A 19,279-nucleotide genomic window follows, 5' to 3' on the forward strand; every position below is an offset into this window, starting at 1 on the left:
ATAGCTTTCTTTGTTAATTCAAACCTTACAGAGTAATTTTCAGTAAAGACATCAATGTCACAATGCTTTAATTATGCAGCATTGTTCCTTAATCCTATGGTTCAATAAAACACGTCAACACTTATTGATTATATTGATAATTAAATCATACTTCTAACTGAATGATATTTCCACACTACCCCTACGAACTGAGTTACACTGGTGCCGAAACCTGGGAAGAAAGGAGTGAACTGCCGCCCCATGCAGTCATGCATGCAGTTGGTGGATACAGAGTATACCTATTATTACCTAGAGAATGGACAGGACTGTGTTCTTTGGTACAACTACATGGTGGAGCGATCATCATACCACATGAAACTATTACACGACAACAGAGGACACGCAGAGGACTGTTTGATTTCTTATCTAACAGCCCGGTGCCAAGGAATCATCACATCTGGACAGTGGCAGAGAAAGTTTCAGCTGTGTTTAGTCGTATGTTGGGAGACAGTTCTTTGATGAATAAAGTTGAGATCACTAGATTTGACCTTACATCGTTTATGGATACCGCGAACATTGCCATAAACGGCATCAACGAGGGTCTACGTGGACTAAGATTGACTGTGTTGCAAAATCGCTTGGTCTTGGACCAATTGACACCCTGATAGCACACATACATCTGGTTTACGTCTATTTGACGTCTGCATTTACATCTGCAAGACATCTACAATACATCGTTTGCTCATCTGCAATACGTCTCGGAGATGTCTGCTGTCAGACGTCATATAGACATCTAGAAGATGTCTGTAAGATGTTTATGATTTAGAATGGATGTACAGCAGCTCTTTCTAAGATGTTTAGCAGATGTTTTTAAGCAGCAGATCGCCAGATCTTTAACAGACGTATTACAGACGTTCGGACGTCTCCGAGACGTATTGCAGATGAGCAAACTATGTATTTAAGATGTCTTGCAGATGTAAATGCAGACGTCAAATAGACGTAAACCAGATGGATTGTGCTATCTGGGCAGCAGCGAAAGGAGGAGTTTGTGCTGTCATTGGGGAAACCTGTTGCACTTATATTCCAGAGAACGACACGGATGGACATCTCATCGACGAAGGAATGAAGAACATCTCTTTAATGATTGAAACTATGACCAAATCTGAGGTTACCTCAGAGACTTTTAACTGGGACTGGATCATGAGTGTGTTCACCAACATGAAAAATTTGATGCTAATTGCGGCTTGTATTATTGCATTCATTTTAGTGACATTATGCATTTGGCCATGTATTATGAAGTCATTCCAACGAACAGCTGCAGCCGCTGTTCCAAGTCAGATGATTGTTCATGCTATATCTCAACATAACATGGATAATGATCACACATATGATAATATTGACTAAGGGTCAAGAATTTAATTAAGTTTCGAAGGTTAAAATACAGAAATACTCATGTTATGAAGTATTTACAGAATGGTGGAAGGATTTTTTATATATATCGCTTGTTAATAACCTAAGTATTATTATATCATTCACGAAATGCACACGCAATTTATTAATAATTTTGAGTACTATGAAGCATTTTTACTATTTTGGTTGTTACATTTTATCTTAATGTAAAAAATGTTTAAAAATTCCTATGTTTATGGTTAACACCTGATTGGAGTGTGAGGCTTGTCAGCCTCAAAGGGGGGATTATATGGTGGTTTTTCTAGACACATTATTGACTTTTCTTATATTCTAAATATATTACTGAGTTTTCTTATATAAAAGAATACATTTAAAGGTAGTTATAGAGTTCATGTACTTCTCTGATCTTAACAAGGTCTATGGGCCTCATGTATGAGTTTGAACACTTGAACACCTGCGTACACACCAAATATCTTATCAAACTAAGACAGGAACTGCACGTACACCACACACACTTTTGTAGAGAAGTTTAATTAAGAACGCTGGGTTGTTTATCATTATCACACTAAACCATGAGTTCATTTTTAATAAAACCAAGGTTAAATCATGTATCGTCCGAAAGCCCCCGGAAAGGTGTCAAGATAAAGAGCACATGATATACGTATGTGTTATTGAGAGCGCTCCCTACAATTAAATCTTAATATGGTAGGCCGGAGATCTTAATATGGTAGGCCGGAGATCTTAATATGGTAGGCCGGAGATCTTAATATGGTAGGCCGGAAATATAACTGTAGCAAGTGCAGGATGAAATATAACTGTAACGAGGCATAAGGGGATGGACTAATAAAAATAAGTGATGTCATGTAAAAACTGGTTGGTAGAAGATGAGGTCAGGTAAAACCTGATTGGTTTGAACTGTGATAACAACTTGAGAACAATGTATAAAAGATGGAGTCAGACATGTATTCGTTGGGCATCTACAGATGAACTCTGTGTGTCTCACTTTGCTTGCTCGAGCAAATAAAGATTGAAACCTCTTGAAACCTGGCTCTGGTCTTCGTGAATTCTTTCAACATTGGCTGATCGACTTTTCGCCACGACAAAACTTACTCTGTGTGTCTTAATTATACCTCCTAGATGTAGCAGGTACAGAGCAGAGGCCCTAAGACTGAGTCCTGTGGCACGCCGTACTGGACTAGTGCTTTACGTGACACCTCATTGTTTATTCCTACAAACTGAAAACGGTCAGATAGGTATGAACAAAGCCATTTAATGCTATTCCACTAACTCCAACATAATTTTCAAGTCTATGTAAAGGTATGCTGTCAATGGTGTCAAAAGCGGCTCGAAGATCTAACAGCACAAGTAACGAAATGGAGCCACGATCAGATGCCACATGCAAATCATTTGTAACTCTGATCAGAGCAGTCTCTGTACTATGATGTGCTCTAAATCCTGACTGGAATTCATCACAGATGTCATTCCTTTGGAGGAATGAACATAGCTGTGATGAAACGACCTTTTCAAGTACTTTAGAAATGAAAGGTAGATTCGATATAGGTCTATAGTTAGCTTTGTCCTTAGGCTCAAGTTGAGGTGTTTTGATAAGGGGCCTAATAACAGCCACCTTATTTGCTTTATGGACATATACTAATGATAGAGATGAGTTAATAATACAAAGCAGAGGATCTATACTTTGATGGAGCATCTCTTTCAATAAACGATTAGGTATGGGATTTAGCATGCATGTTGTTGATTTAGATGATCTAATGATATTAGACAATTCATCCTCACCTACTGTAGAGAATAATTGCAGTTTCTCTTTGGGGAGCTGATATTTATTGCCTGATCAGCTTGTGTCGCCACTTATTGCTTAGCTGTAATCTTTTCTCTGATATGATCAATTTTACTTGTAAAGACGGTCATTAAGTCGTCACTACTATGCTGACGTCCAACATCTGAAGACGCTGATGATTCATTTTTGCTTAATTTAGCCACTGTGTTAGATGAAAACCTAGGGATGTGCTGATTTTCTTCTATTATTGAAGAAAAGTAGGCAGACCTAGACATTTTTAGGGGTTTCAGGCAGAATTTCGAGAAACTAGTCTTTGGTAGTTGAAGTTATTGTTCTACCGTATTTATAAAATAGAGGTTGATTTGCAGTGTCATGTCGTGTAACATGTAGTGTGTGTGGGGGGCGTTGAAATTTTAGCATGTCTATGTAATTATGAATAAATGCTTCATGAGACACACAGTGTTGCTTGTGTGCATGCATCAAAGTAATTGTTTCTGGGTATATATGCATCCATGCATGGGTTTGAAGGGGGTAGAAACGTGACAGTTAGGTAAACCAGATCGTGCACCAAAACTACTCCCAAACCCCTTTAAATATTATCCTGTCATGGGTAACAAGTAGTTTGTGTGTGTAACCTTGAAATTTTAGCATGTCTATGTAATTATGAATAAATGCTTCATGAGACATACACTGTTGCTTTTGTGCATGCATCAAACTAAAAAAAAATACTGGGTATATATGCATCCATGCATAAATTTATGGGGGTAGAAACGTGACCGTTAGGTAAACCAGACCCTATCCCAAAATTACCCTCACCCCCTTTAAATATTGTCCTCAACCGACTAATCTCAACTTTTATTTATATAGCGCTTTTTACAATTTTCATTGTTACAAAGCATATGTACATGAAAACATGTTAACTATAAGCAATCCATTAAAAATCATACACGTACTGACACACACTAATGCACACCAAACACACACGGACACACACGCACAGATAGAGACAGATGAAAAAAGAAGAGAAACACAGCTAATATTTTATGCAGACGTTCAATTCCTATATGGGGTAAGAATAATTCACGCAAAATGTTACTGTAATAAAGGCTCAATAAAAGGGAAGGAAGGAGGCGGGAACCGGCGAACACACACAAACTTTTAATCAAAAATAAACAAACAATAATCCGGAAGTAAAAAGGCCAGCAGCCACCTCACGGTAGACTGCCGGCCACATAAACAAAACTTAACATATGTCCGGGCCCGGTCCTCTCTCGCCGTATACTCCTGTCACTCGTCCTTTTATGCTTCCGATCTCCTCGTGAGAAATGCGAGACCGGTGTAACGCCCAGCTGACACTCATTATCACTCGCGCCACCGGCCTCGCTTCCTCCTCCCACGGCTCTCGTCACGCCTCCCGTCACAGTTACATTTAAGAATAATATTAAAAAGTTCAAAATTCTAAAACTTATTTTCAGCATTATTTTCGGGAGTCAGCAACCACCCGGCGAGCAAAACGAGTGCAGCCAGTGTGCAAACAGTGGCGAGGAACCCAGAACTCCAGTGGAGAAAAAAACCTTGGGAGAACCCAGTCCCAGCCAGGGGAACCAGTTCTCATATGGCACTACTGTTGCATCTCTACAAGCTCGACAGTGCTTGCACAACTAGGCTGAATTTAAAAAAGCGGTAGAGGATAGATTTAACATCATCTTAATATTCTAATAGCTAATTGTAGTTGCAATTTTGTTGTGTAGTGAGGACACCCTCTTTCAGATCTACCATCTAGACTGGTTACAGACCTCGGAACAATGAGAAAAGACAACTGAGAGCAGAATACTGTTCTACAAGTGCATCAGTTGTTATAGGAAGTGTTCCTGGTTTCCGGTTGATCTAAATAATGCTGCCTAATAATCCCTTAAAGGATTTGTATTATAGAAGTGTTGTGTACGCAAGGTTGAAGATATGCATCTTTAATCTAGATTTAAACTGACAGTGTGTCTGCCTCCCACAAACTGTTCGGAAGACTTTTCCAGAGTTTGGGCGTTAGGGAGGAAAAGGATCTACCACCTGCACTCGATTTTGAAACTCTAGTTATTACCAACTGTCCAGAGCCCAAAGAGCATAGTGATCGTGGGGGACTGTATAGTAGTAGAAGTTCACTCAGGTACCGTGGAGCTAAACCGTGCAGGGCCTTATAGGTAGTCAGTAAGATTTAAGTTAATACGTTGCTTAATAGGTAACCAGTGCAATGTTGACAGGACCGGGCTTATATGCTCATACTTTTTTGTTCGTGTAAGAACTCTAGCTGCCGCGTTTTGAACTAGTTGGAGTTTTTGTAATAAACCTGCAGTACAACCTCCTAATGGTGCATTATAATAATCTAGTCTTGACGTCATGAAAGCGTGAATTAACTTTTCTGCATTCGATAGTGACAGCAAATTACGCAATTTAGATATATTCTGCTTTGTTGTCATCACCCATACATACGTTTTAAGATCTTAATTAGGTTTTATAAAATGAAGAGAGTGCATTGAAAGTGGATATGCCTTGGTTGTGAAATGCTGACAGAGTGGAAACCAGCCTATAATGTGTTTAAAATACTAACATGCTTAATATTTAAAGGCTTGTATTTTTTCCCAACATCCGTAGGGTTTTCTCATAACACCAGTTACTTTATTAAGTGATGTTGATTAAATATTATTGAAATAATTGAATCGATACAAATATAATTACGATTAGTAGTGTATAATACTTAAATTATTTATTTTCCGATTCAAAGGTTCTCCTGAACATGAGCACTCCTGTGGACGTCCCCTAGGAATCCGTGTGGGACCCAATGGCACCTTGTTTGTGGCTGATGCCTATTTGGGGTTGTTTGAGGTCAATCCTGTCACAGGTAAAGCATGAGAAAAAATGACAACATTCATAAATTCTGCTGTAAAATTTCAGTGGTTATTTAAACGTTACAAAACGCTGTGGTTGAACACTATTTGTTCATGTGGTAGTTTTTAAACCTCTCTCTGTCTTTCTGTCATCGTTTTGGCTTCTAGGTGATGTGAAGTCTCTGTTGAGCACAGGGAGGATGATCGGAGGTCGACGCCTGGGCTTTGTGAATGACCTGGACATTACTCAGGATGAAGGTGTACTTCACTGACTCCAGCAGCAGGTGGCAGCGCAGAGACTTCATGAAGCTGATCATGGAAGCCACAGCAGATGGACGGTAAATAGGGCATGAAAGAATTTTATGGGCTTTTGCGTTTTCCGGTTTTGTCTTCTAACATTGTTTGTGAATGACTGATTATTTGGATGGAAATGATTGGTTTTAACAAAGCAGCTTTGACGTTTCAGTGTGCTGGAGCATGATACAGAGACCAGAGAAGTCATGGTGATGATGGAGAACTTGAGGTTTCCCAACGGGATCCAGCTCTTCCCGGATGAGGAATCTGTTCTGGTGTCTGAAACAACCATGGCAATAATAAGGAGGTATTTGAATGAATATTTCCCTAAAGTCTGACATCATTTACTCAATATTATAGTACTGCAAGCCTTTTTTTCTGGAATACAAAACTAGATTTTTTCAGATTTTGTTCTTATTGATTCTACTGGAAATTATTAAAGAGCAAATTTCTGTATAACTTGAACTTTAGATTTAGAATTTTAAAGTTTTACTTAATTAATATTGCATATAGGAATTTATAATCTGTTATATTTGACCTGTGCTTCTCTCTCCTTTATCTAAAATGTGTGCTCTCACTGAGCGTGTGTGTGTGTGTGTGTGTGTTAGTACGTGTGCATATTGTGTGTGTGGAGTGTTTTGTATGTGGGTATGTCTGTCTTCTGTTCAACTTTTTATTGTTTTTGCAGGTACAACTTTAATTGTTTTGCTTATAGTCAATATGTCTTATGTACAGCTGCTTTGTAACAATGAAAATTGTAAAAAGCGCTGTATAAATAAAGTTGAGTTGAGTTGAAACCTGGAATGGCAACATTTTTGGTTAAGATCTATGATTACAGAATCGTGTCTTTTTTACTCAATCTTTTGAAATAGACTTTTTTTATATTATAAAAATGTACTAAATGTTTTTTTTTTCATTAAGGTCCCTGACAATTTCAGTCTTTCCAAAGACCCTTATAGTGACACAAATAATGCTAGCAATGTTGTTTCTACTCATTAGAAAAGGGTGTCTACATAAAAGTCATAAGGGTGGATGACAATGGTCATAAAGTACTAGATGATGGCTTTAAAAACTATTCAAATATTTTAACTTGACAACTTTAAGAAAAAAGTAAATGCTAAAAAATGAGCTATAAGTTAAAACAATTCCTTAAGGCAAGTTCCGTAGTTTTGGATATCATAGATGCCCATGTTTTACTTTCAAACAATAACTGTTGACTAATGATGCTTTTGCTACTTTGTGCATCACTTTTACTTTTCGATAAACCTAATCTTCTAGTTAATCATTCTCTACATTCATAGACAACCTTCCAGGATTTCCTGACAACATCAGACACAGTTCTTCAGGAGGCTACTGGGTGGCCATGTCTGCTGTTCGACCCAACCCTGGTTTCTCCATGCTTGACTTTCTGTCTCAGAGACCCTGGATTAAAAAGCTCATATTTAAGGTACCTGCTTTTGGAGATTTTGTTTTTTTACTGTGTTTTTAGCTTTTGAGAGCCGAGTTACTAAGCTGTCATAAAATATGTCCAGCTCTTCAGTCAAGACACGCTGTTGAAGTTGGGCCGCGCGCTACAGTCTGGTGGTGGAGCTGCAGGACGGCGGGACGTGCGTGCGGAGCTTCCACGACCCACACGGCATGGTGGCAGCATACATCAGCGAGGCCCACGAACACAACGGCCACCTCTACATGGGTTCCTTCCGCTCACCTTATCTGTGCAAGATGGACCTGAGCAAAGTGTGAAACACGCTCGTGCCATCCCAACCGATCCATCTACTTGAGTCATACCTCACCCTGACTTCCAAACAAACAGATTTTGAAGCAATTTACATCAACAGGAGCACTTGATATCTTCTTCCATATTCTTTTCAACAAATGAACAAAGACAGTTGCTCCGTTTGATCTTCATTCTTTGATTTAGCTCTTACAGTAGGTTCGAATTGTTGATCATTTCACATTTTGGGAAGTGTTATAAGTTTGGTTATTTTATAATCATAAGATGTGCCATTTACTATTTTTGTTTCCCACTTATGAGAGAAAGTATGCCGTTTCTGTACTCGTTTTATTTGCACACCATCATCTTGCCCTTAAAATAGAGCTGCGATAGAGAAAATGAGATTAGAGACTCATAATAACTTCTGTGGGTGGCAAAAAAAGAGATGTTGTGTTGAGGGAACTTGTTTTCTTATGAAATTAATCTACTGCAACTTTATATAAAGCTATAATGATATCTGGGAGAGAAATGAATGTGACGTACTTCTCTTTATTTCATTTTTATGTGTCGTCATTATTTGTATATTTTAATATAGGAGAACTGCAGAACTCTGAAGAGCTAAATGAATGCTGCTGGTGTTTAATATTTAACAACTTTACTAAGAAGTCTCATCGTTTTATACAATATAACAATTAGCAGCAATAATGTCCTGTTGCTGTGGTTCTCAACTGGTGGAACAAATAAGACCCAAAACATGATCTGGTTGTGTTATGGACATAAAAAAATATATGCAAATAATAACATGCACGTCATTCATGCATCAGTAAAATAGCAAATAGGCTTCAATGCTTCCAAATATGTTTTGTTTGTTTTATCAGTACATCTGATCAAACTCTACAAGGTTGGGGTTCAACGGGGTGGAGTTATAGTTTAATAACAAAATGTGATGACTACTGAATCAAAATATGTGATAAACTGCTATAATTTCCACTTCAAAAAAAGTTAAAGATTCTTTAAAAATGCTGGGTTATTTTCAACCCAGCGTTGGGTCAAAAAGGTACAAACCCAACTGTTGGGTTGTTTAAACAAAAAAGGCATAACCCAATGGTTGGGTTTGTCCCTTTTTGACCCAAATAACACAACTAACAGGATTGTTTAGAGTCTCATATTTCATTGTCCCTTCCACATTAAAATGCATGCAGGTTAGCGATACCCATGGTCTTTCTTTATTCACCCTATGTAATTTTTATAGTTTTACATATAGACTTGTGCAGTTCATTGTAACATCAATAAATTTTTGTTTCTTTTCTGTGATAATTCCATTATGGGTGGATTGATTTGGATTCATGTCAACTCTGCATCTCACAGGAAAGCCGGTTGAGCACAACTGTTCCATTGGATGCTTGTACCCATTTAATGACCATATGGACTTATGAATCTCAGCCACATGTCATGCACGTTTCACAGCGAGTAGTAAATGAGTAGTCCAGAAATCACATGAATCTGCTCACTTAAATCCATCAGAAGTGTCTTTAATGAGCGCTGGCAAACTGCACGGCTTAGAGAGAGAAAGGAAACCCATCTACTGATCTAGTGTAGCAACACAAAGCCTCTGCATGTCAGAGAAATCTTTCATAAGAGCCACTGAATAATTTACACACAGCATCGCATTAAACACAAGCTTAAATTTTTTAGAAACCGAAGGTCACTCGCCTCTCTAGATCAATAACCAGTCACTAACCTTAAAATCATTTTCCGTTCTACACTATTCAGTGCTCTTTTTTATTCTTTTGACAGTCAGTTAGATATTATGTTAAAGTGACATGACATTTCAAATGGACCCGATGAAACAAAGGTCATTTGAGAGTATCAGAAGAATGACAGTTAAAATATGTTGTGGACATTGCCTTCATCCATGGAATGGACCACACCTCAAAGTGACAGAGAAACATCTAGAAGACAAAAATAAAACAAGTGAAGAAGTCTGATAATGCAATCAAAAAGAATGTATATCATTTATAAAATGTGATTTAATTTTATAGAACATTATAGTTATTAAACAATGCATAACATATTTTTTGAAAGGTAACGTAGCGGATACCCTTTCACTATCTATAGCAGGACACAGACGTGTTGATTGCAAAAGTGTAAACATATACATACTGCACATAACGCAAGCATCCTGTAGCATACCTGTCTCTTTGCATCATCAACAGCCGAGGCTTTGAACAGAAAAGCATCATTGGAATAATGTTAAATGAGTATGTTCACGCCAGGACTGCCTTCTGTACACCCGTGTCATTCTTACTGATGTTTTGTAGAGCTCCTGGGATTGGACGCAAGACATGTGTGAACTGCAGGTATAAAAAACAATAGTGAGCTATTGGGCTACAAGCATGGATGTAAAGGCAGCATAGTAAAACTTGCAGAGCTGAATACGATATGTCACTCTGTCTAGCAAACTGAGAGACTAAAGTTAAAAGCATTTTTTAACTTTACTGTAGTAAACTTGGACCGGAACTATAGCATAAAATGATTCACTACATTTAAGTATTAAAATGTACAATACTTAAAGTGATAGTTCAATCAAAAATGAATTCTGTCATCATTTATTTACCTTCTTGTCATTTCAATTCTGCAGACCACAAAAGAAGATATTTTGAAGAATGTTGGTAACCAAATAATGGCGGTACCCATTGACTTCTACTGTTTAGACACAAAAGCAATGCAAGTCAAGGGGTACCGCTGTAATTCGGTTAACAACATTCTTCAAAATATCTTCTTTTGTGTTCTGCAGAAGAAATGTTTGGGTGAACTATCCGTTTAATCTTTTTCTGGCAGGTTTATGAAAGCGTGAATGACATTAAACAAAATCGTAAAATGGCATTGTAAATGACAATGTAGCTTTTTTCACTTTTTTATTTATCTTCATTTGTTTACTTCAAATGTAAATCGTTCACATATTCCCCAATGACTCAGTTCACCCTAATGATTTAATACAGTTAACTTCTAATGTTGGTCAAGTTGTGTCTCCGGCTTTCTTATTTTAAGAAGTCAAATCTGCTCTGCTGCTCTGATATCCTAAAACTGTTATTAGGTATATTTGTTTGCTCTCTTATTTTCTAGAGGACAATAAAAAGTGCCACAACTTACTCAAACCATAGCCACAGTATAGGAAACACAAACACGGCCTAACGCACACACACGCACGCACACACACACACACACACACACGCACGCACACGCACACACACCACACACAGACATAAACAAAACACACACGAATACACACCAGGGAAAGTTCTTATGAAAACATCTTAACAAATGAGCATAAGCCAGCTAGGACAAACACCATAAGAAGAAGCTGATGAGAGACCCTCATGTCTGATAGCGTTCTCTCAAGTCTACTCTGTAACTTCCTGTTCAGCAACACTTTAACCAGCAGACAGTGTGACAGTGTGTGTGGCTGCACTGCAACAACAACATCAGCAGCTCTCCAAACACCACTCACATTTCCATTGGTGCTGTCTTCATGTGTGTGCGTGTGTGTGTGCGTGTGCGTGTGCGTGTGCGTGTGCGTGTGTGTGTGTGTGTGTGTGAGAGAGAGAGAGAGAGAGAGAGAGAGAGAGAGAGAGAGAGAGAGAGAGAGAGAGAGAGAGCCAGAACACAGCCAGGTGAATCCAATCCACTGTGATGATTACCTTTTGACTCACATATGATATTCCAATGTGCTTAAGACACTTCCAAGACATATTTTCAGCTACATCACTATGCTGTGCTTCCAGAGGTCATGCAGACATGAAGGATTTATTTCTATAAATATCAAACTTTGCAGAGACCACTGAGTCCTTCCTCAAATTCAAATGAAAGAGAATGTGTGTGTTGAAATGCTTTGAAGGATGCAAGTGAACCCCTGTGGTTTCCCCCCACATCCGGTGATGACGTTTACTGATAATCATACAGCTCTTATATGTGAGTATTGCATATTTAACTGATTATCAAGTTGCAAAAGTGCTAAAAGAGAAGCAGAGCTCATCTGATGTAAAACTGGGGTTGCTTTCTGCAAGCTTATTTCTTTTTTAGTTTTGGTGTTTTTAGGGATCCAGGAGCTTAAAAACTTTTTTGGGTGTTTCTTTGTAGGCTACTTGTATGAATGTGTTCCTGCGTGACGTCAGGGAACGTAAGCAAACCCTGTCCTCATCTCTGCTGTTAATAGGCACATACATGCCATTTACAGACCGCTTTACTTCTGTAATGACATTATTTATATTCATATATTTATGCCCAAAACTGGATATTCAATTACATAGTATATTTTAATAAGAATCATGAACTGATATGTTAAAAATCATACTAAAACATGTCCAGATTGCAAAATAGAGCATTAACTACTTGCAGAATTTTATAAAGGCTGAATTACATGCAACCATAGCCTAAATAAAGCCAATAGGTACATTTCAATGTTCAATCATTTTCAAAACAAGACCAAGAACGTTTATTAGGAAAATTAATAGAATCAAGTTTGTTTTCATGTTGATGTTAAGATTAGCGCAGCACATAGATTAAATAAAAAAATATATTGAGGGTTTCAGCGGCAACAACATAAACAAACGTTATCAGAGCCAAACGTAACTTCCGGTAGTAGACCTTCGCAAAGAATCAATAACTGTTGAAAAGTTTTAATTAAATGCAATTATGATACAGTAAAATATTCATATAATTTATTATTAACAAAATTATATGTCAAATAAATAGTTATATTACAACCAAACACAGACCGGAAGTAACTTCGAGACAGGCGTGTATACAAAATACAAAAAATGGCAGAAAATGAAAAGCAATGCTACAGATAAAAACATACAACCTGAAACAAATCAACACGTTTTGTGTCACAATTATGAATAAAACTTTAGCATTAATATTTTGTTTTAGTTTGTAAATTATATAACTTGAATAATAATTTTATTAGTGTGTGACTGAGAGAGATTCTGCAATGTCAGTATATGTTTGGATTCAAAACCAGCAGGTGGCACTGTTGTGTCATTGTAATGCTCGCCCAATATTCAGCCGTGGAACACCATTTCAGATTTTTAAAATATCCTATTTATAGGTATGTGTTTAGGTAAAAGGATCATTTTTGTTTCATTCTGTGAACTACTAACAATATTTTTACGAAATGTCAAATAAATATATTGTTTCTATTTGCATTTATTTGCAGAAAATGAAAACTGGAGAAACAGGTGAAAATAACAGAAAAGATGCTCTGTATTTTTTTTAAGACCTTAAATACTGCAAGGAAAACAAGTTGATACTCACTTTTAAGAAATACGAAAGCAATATTTGTACATGAATTTCGGAAAAGTTAAAAAAGTTTTTATCACAGTTTTCATGTCTTGTCATGCTGTCAGTCTTTCACGTTGCTGTTTGATGACTTTGTCACTCTGAGGTGTGATTTTGTTGTTGATTTCTGCTCTTAAAACAAAAGCCTTAGTGTCGTTTTTTAAAACTTCACAAGAGGAAAAATGTGGGATTGTTTGTGGCCATCTGTACTTTGACTCTCAGACAGCAGAACTTTTAGAAGGGTCCTCACATGAAGTGCTTGTGTTGTTCAGCCATGTCAGATTCTTCAACCATCTTCAATCACATCTGCTGATCTTGTTGCCGGAGCAATTGTTTCTGTGCGCTTTACTATGAATGGGAGACTGTTGTGATCTTCAAAAGACATCAGATGCTCATCAGCAGTCAACCTTAACTCCTGCTACTTACATCTCTGATGTCATTTGCTTAACAGCAACATCTTTTTGTTATCTGGACATACTTAAACACATGTATTCTAATGATGTCTCTTTTATTTTATTTTTATTTTATAGACCTATACCTCACACACTTTGAACTATCATAACAGTAACCTTCAGATTCTTACATAAACTGTTAGTAAGTGTCAAGCACTGCGTGTTTTGTGTTCTGTGTTCTGTGTATATTTCAAAGTGTATTAATTTTTGCAGTATGACGTGTGCCGAGGAGTTCGTCACAGAGATGTACTGCATTATTAATCAGGATGATGTTGGGTGATGATCTTTGGGTTGGCCAGTGTGACCTTCAGATTCATCTGTCAGCTAATGGATTTAATCTGGTGTCCGACAGAAAACGATTGTCTGTGTTGTGCGGTCCATCTGGCAACCCTGTGCATTTGTGTTACCGGGCAGGTTGACGTTGCTTTTAGAAGTACATTTTTTTGTTTGGTAATGCACATGTGAGGTCAAACAAGAGTACATTTAAAAAGCTTTTTTCTGTCTTTCTGAATAAGAATGCTGTTTAGTGGTTTATTATGATAGAAAGGCTTATTGAAACTGGTTGAGAGCAATCTGCAACTGAGCCTCCTAAGATTGTTTTGCAGATGGATGCTTTTACATAAAAATGCTTGGGAAACAAATTTGCCTTTGATTTGATTCAGAAAGAGTCTTTTACAGCAAAAATTAAGTTGTGACATGTTGCCCCCACAGGAATATTTACAGAATGAATAAACTGGATTGTGACAGTCATCATATTCAGCACTTGATGCTGACTTGCATCTAAACAGCCTGACACTGAAAATATGACTGAGAAGAGGTCTGAATGTTGAGTGCTCTTTTAATCTGAAGAAGAAATGTATTTGATCATAAAAGGTTTCATGTCAAACTTGCCTCCTGCTGTTATAGTTCCTGCTCTTGAGGGATGGATGCTTTGCCTTTTACCATTCTACACTGAAAAAAAATTACGCTGAAGTTACTAAAAATATAGTGCATCATTTTTGCGACCAATTTTTTAAGCCAGTTCTACATGAAATTTTAAGCAGCATTACCTTAAATTATTTAGTAGGCATTGCTTAAATTTTTGAGTAACCCTAACCCTATTCCCAGCAAGGGATTTTGCTTAATTTTTTCGGTTGGTGTGACTCACAATTTTAAGTTTTTTTTACTAACACATTTTTGTTATTTCTACCAAAAAAGTCTAGTTTACCCTCATGATCAAATGTAAGCTCATTTAGATGAATAATTTTATGTTCATAACACCTAAAATACAGAAACAATGGACAGCCTTGAAATGTTAAAAGCTTTATTTTTTCACTGAATAATTTAAACATGAAACATACAGCAGTTCAGAAATGTAAATTTCATTGTACAACAAAAACAAATAAACGATACTAAACAACAGGCATTCTGACAACATTATAACAACAGTAACCATCAACATGGCTAAGGCTAGTGGTTTTTAATATTTCTGGTGTTGTATGCATTAGTGTGTATGTGCATTTGATAACCGTGTAGAGTTATGTTATTTATATAATGTTTGTGTGTGGTCTTGTATGCTTGCGTGTTACGTGTGGTGTTGAGCTGAATATGGAGATCTGGAGATGCCCCCTCTGGTGATTACTGTGTGCTCTGCAAGGTTGATTAACTTCACCATTATTGTCCTGAAACAAAACAATATGATATTAATGTATAATATAAATTTAGAATAGTATAAAATATATACATACATACTGATAATTAAAAGAATGTAAAGAATCAATATGAACTGTTATGTTGCACACACAGGTCTGCTGCATCATGTGGATTCTGCATAAGTTCTTACCTAGTTCTGTATAAGTTCCTCACTATTAATATCATGTCTCCCAATATTTTTTAACATTAATTCAAGAATTGGCTTTCCTAAAATATAAAACAAAGATATTAAAGTCACATAATGGAACTTTACCAGAACTTCACAACATTGCCATAGTGTAATGTCACACTAACAACGTTGATTGTACTTAACACTATGGCAAATGTCACACTAACAAAGTTGATTATACTTAACACTATGGCAATGTTGTTTTGTTCACTTCCACTGCTCAGTATAAAAATATGCGTTTATGACACACACAAACAATTATATAAGTACTACAATAAAAGAAAAATTAATCACTAGCCTTAGCCGACACAATTCTCCTCTATGTGTCTGCAAAGTGACAGTGTGCCGTTTTAAGGAAGTTTCTAACCAACACGATGCATAGAGATTTGAGCCCGCTGTTCCAGCCTCCGCCTCGCACTTCTAGCTCACGGTCACACCCCGTCCGCACCTCAAGATGCCACATGACAAAACATAACAGAAACCATTAACAACAAGGCGTTTGTCGCGATGCATCGCGACGCTCGCACGCGGTATAGATAAACAGATGAAAGGTTTGAAATAAAGCAATGACGGCTTCGCGCTCTTTTTAACTCACTTAAAAACGTTGTCTGTTAATGTTGTGCGTTGTGTCAAATTGAACCTAAAAAGCTCAAGGAGCTGGACGGCGAATATAACTACGTGTTTTCAATGCCTTCATAAAAGTAGGCAATCGTGATTGTTTACCATAAATCTCATTTAAGCAACGTAAATAAACTTTCTTGTCACAAAAGTTGAAGTGGGCTGAGCACGCACGTTTCTGTACATTTGATATCTAGGAGCTTATTTAAAACACCAAGAAACATGCAATACCACATTTTAACTTATTTCAAATGAAAACACTAAGAAACATGTATCTTCACACTATTGGGGGGATTTATTTTATGAAACATTTTAGTATAAAACAAGTTAAGTTTACTCACCTTTATCGTCTGAGGAGATGATTTTCAGAAAATGGCCGCTGCTGTGTCACATGATCTAACCGAATCTTAAAATGTTTAGTCAAATTGACTAATAACCAGATTCATGCGACTTTACTAAAAATTACTTGCTGTGTTTACTCATTATTTTAAGCAAACTGCAATCTCAATAAATTTAGTAACATTTATAGCAAGAAATTAAGTAATGTGCAAAACTTATTTTTTTGAGGAAAATCAGCCTATTTAATTGAGCCATATTTACTAGGGCCATGAATCATTTTTTACAGTGTATGTAACCGACTACAGAAGGACAAGATTATCCAACATCTGATTTTTACACAGATAAACACCTCTCTCTATATAACAAATACTAAATCAGATCTAGACTAGATCAGTATAAATATTGACTGTGAAAAGGTCGTGTTTATCACAGTTTGGCAAGACTTTAAGCAGCAATTGGAACCTTTCATACTTTTATAGTCCAACTGCTTTTTCAGGAAATTTTGTATATAACATGAGTCATTTATATTATTGGTTAAAGAATAAAATAGCAATAGGAAACATTCAATAATTTACAAACAATTGACTATAAACAAACTATTTACAAAATAACTATTTAGCTTTTTAAATTATTCTTATGTCTAGTATTAATATTGTATAACGTTTTAATTTTTACAATCTTATGTATGTATTCACATTTTTTTTTTACAATTTAGTAACTTCCATTTGATGAAAAAAAAGAGCTATTAATAACACTATAATATTCACAGCATTAACTGTGATTAGAGAATTCTGTCACAAACTCATTCATGTCCATTCCATGTTATTGCTTTTTCATGAGCTAAAAGTAAAAAAAATCCTCTCATGAAGCATTATTCAATGATGTCAAAACAATCACCCGTCGAGTAAACCGGTAATATTTGATGTAACGGGTGTAATAAGTCATTTGGGGTTCGGGTGCGGGTCGGGAAAAAACAAGTAAAAGAGTGAAAAAAGGGGAAAAAAGAGTGCTTTTAAGTATAGGGTCATTAGTTTGAAATTGCACATATATATTTTTTCTGTTTTACCATACTCACGCACACACACACACATTCTTTATTTTTTATTTACCATGCTGTTAATGTCAACGTATGTGATAGAAAATGAACAGTGACACAATAAGTTTCCGTAAATGCTGTAATTGTTTGTTTTCTTGTATTGCAGGTACAACTTTAATTGGTTTGCTTATAGTCAATATGTCTTATGCACAGCTGCTTTGTAACAATGAAAATTGTAAAAAGGCGCTATATAAATAAAGTTGAGTTGAGTTATGAGCATTTTCAAAACATAAATAGTTGGATAGAAAGCCCCACAAAAATTGCCCATTCCGTTACTGCTCCACACCCCACTAACTTGCCGGATCTGCAACGCCCCCTTGTTCCAGCACCTCAGAATTTACAAATTAAGCACCAGCAACACTGTATGTCTCATGAAGCATTTATTCAGATACATAGACATTCTAAACGTTCATGGCCACAAACACTAAATGTTACACATGACAGAATAAGTTTCCAGGGAGGAGGGTAAATCGGCCAACTGCTGTAGTGATTAGTGCTTTGGGCTTGAGATAGGCAGGTTGGTGGTTTGAAGTCCCGGCCCCCATCTTTTTCTTTCTTTCTCGTTGAGCACAGGGGAACCTCACCTGACAGCATCATTCTTAGTCGTCATAATACGTTTTCCTGCTTTGAAAGATTAAATGAATTGAGCCTTAATCTCTAAGAACCTACTTGTATTGGTTTTGAAAGTAAGTCAGCGGTGCAAGTGTGAGACAAGCAGGGACTTTCTATCTCATGGAACACAGCTGGAACAGTATGTGACAGGACAATTCTCAGCTTTGGATACCATTGCCCCTTCAAAGCTGGCATATTTTACTCTTGATTGGCTTGCCTTTCAAGGGGGTCCGTACAATAGGCCAACAGGTGTAGTGGTCAGTGCTTTGGGTTTGACATGGGGGATGGAAGCACCGGTCCCCTTTCTTTTTTCCTCATTGAACACGCGAACCTGACTTGACAGCAACATTCTTAGTTGTCACGGGTGCACAAATAGTCAAAAATAATTGACTTTGATGCCTGCACACAAGCAACACTGATTGTCTCACCAAGCATTTATTTATATTTACAAAGACATGCTAAAATGTCAAGGCCACACAAACTGCTTGTTATACATGACAGGATAATATTTGAAAGGTTTTGGAAAAATTTAGGGGCAGGATGTCATGACCCTGGGCTCGGCAGGCCTTTTGTCGGGCACGGAGGTTTGTTTGTTTTTTTGTCGAGCACATGTGGGTTGTTTACACAGTTCATCATGCTCTCGGTGTCTACGTCACCACCCCGCCCTCTTGTCTCCCCGTCAGGCTTTCCCCTCACCGGTTTTTCATCACTTCATCACGCTGTTCACCTGTAGATCGTCCCGGCCATTAGTTTATTAATTACCTCTCTCTCTCTCACCTGCTACCCATTAGGTTTCCCTATTTAGTCCCTCTTGTACTCTTGTCTTGTGTCAGACCGTTGCTTGTTTTCACAGCCTGTGCTGACTGCCTCAGACTAGCGTGTCTAGCTCT

At 37.1% G+C, this 19,279-nt stretch overlaps 1 pseudogene; it reads left to right on the forward strand.

Moving 5' to 3' along the window:
• Window positions 1-987: 987 nt before the first annotated feature.
• LOC130546656 (adipocyte plasma membrane-associated protein-like) lies at window positions 988-8,240 on the forward strand (annotated as a pseudogene).
• The last annotated feature ends 11,039 nt before the right edge of the window (window positions 8,241-19,279 follow it).

Source organism: Triplophysa rosa, linkage group LG23 (assembly GCF_024868665.1).
Source record: "Triplophysa rosa linkage group LG23, Trosa_1v2, whole genome shotgun sequence".
Lineage (NCBI taxonomy): Eukaryota > Metazoa > Chordata > Actinopteri > Cypriniformes > Nemacheilidae > Triplophysa > Triplophysa rosa.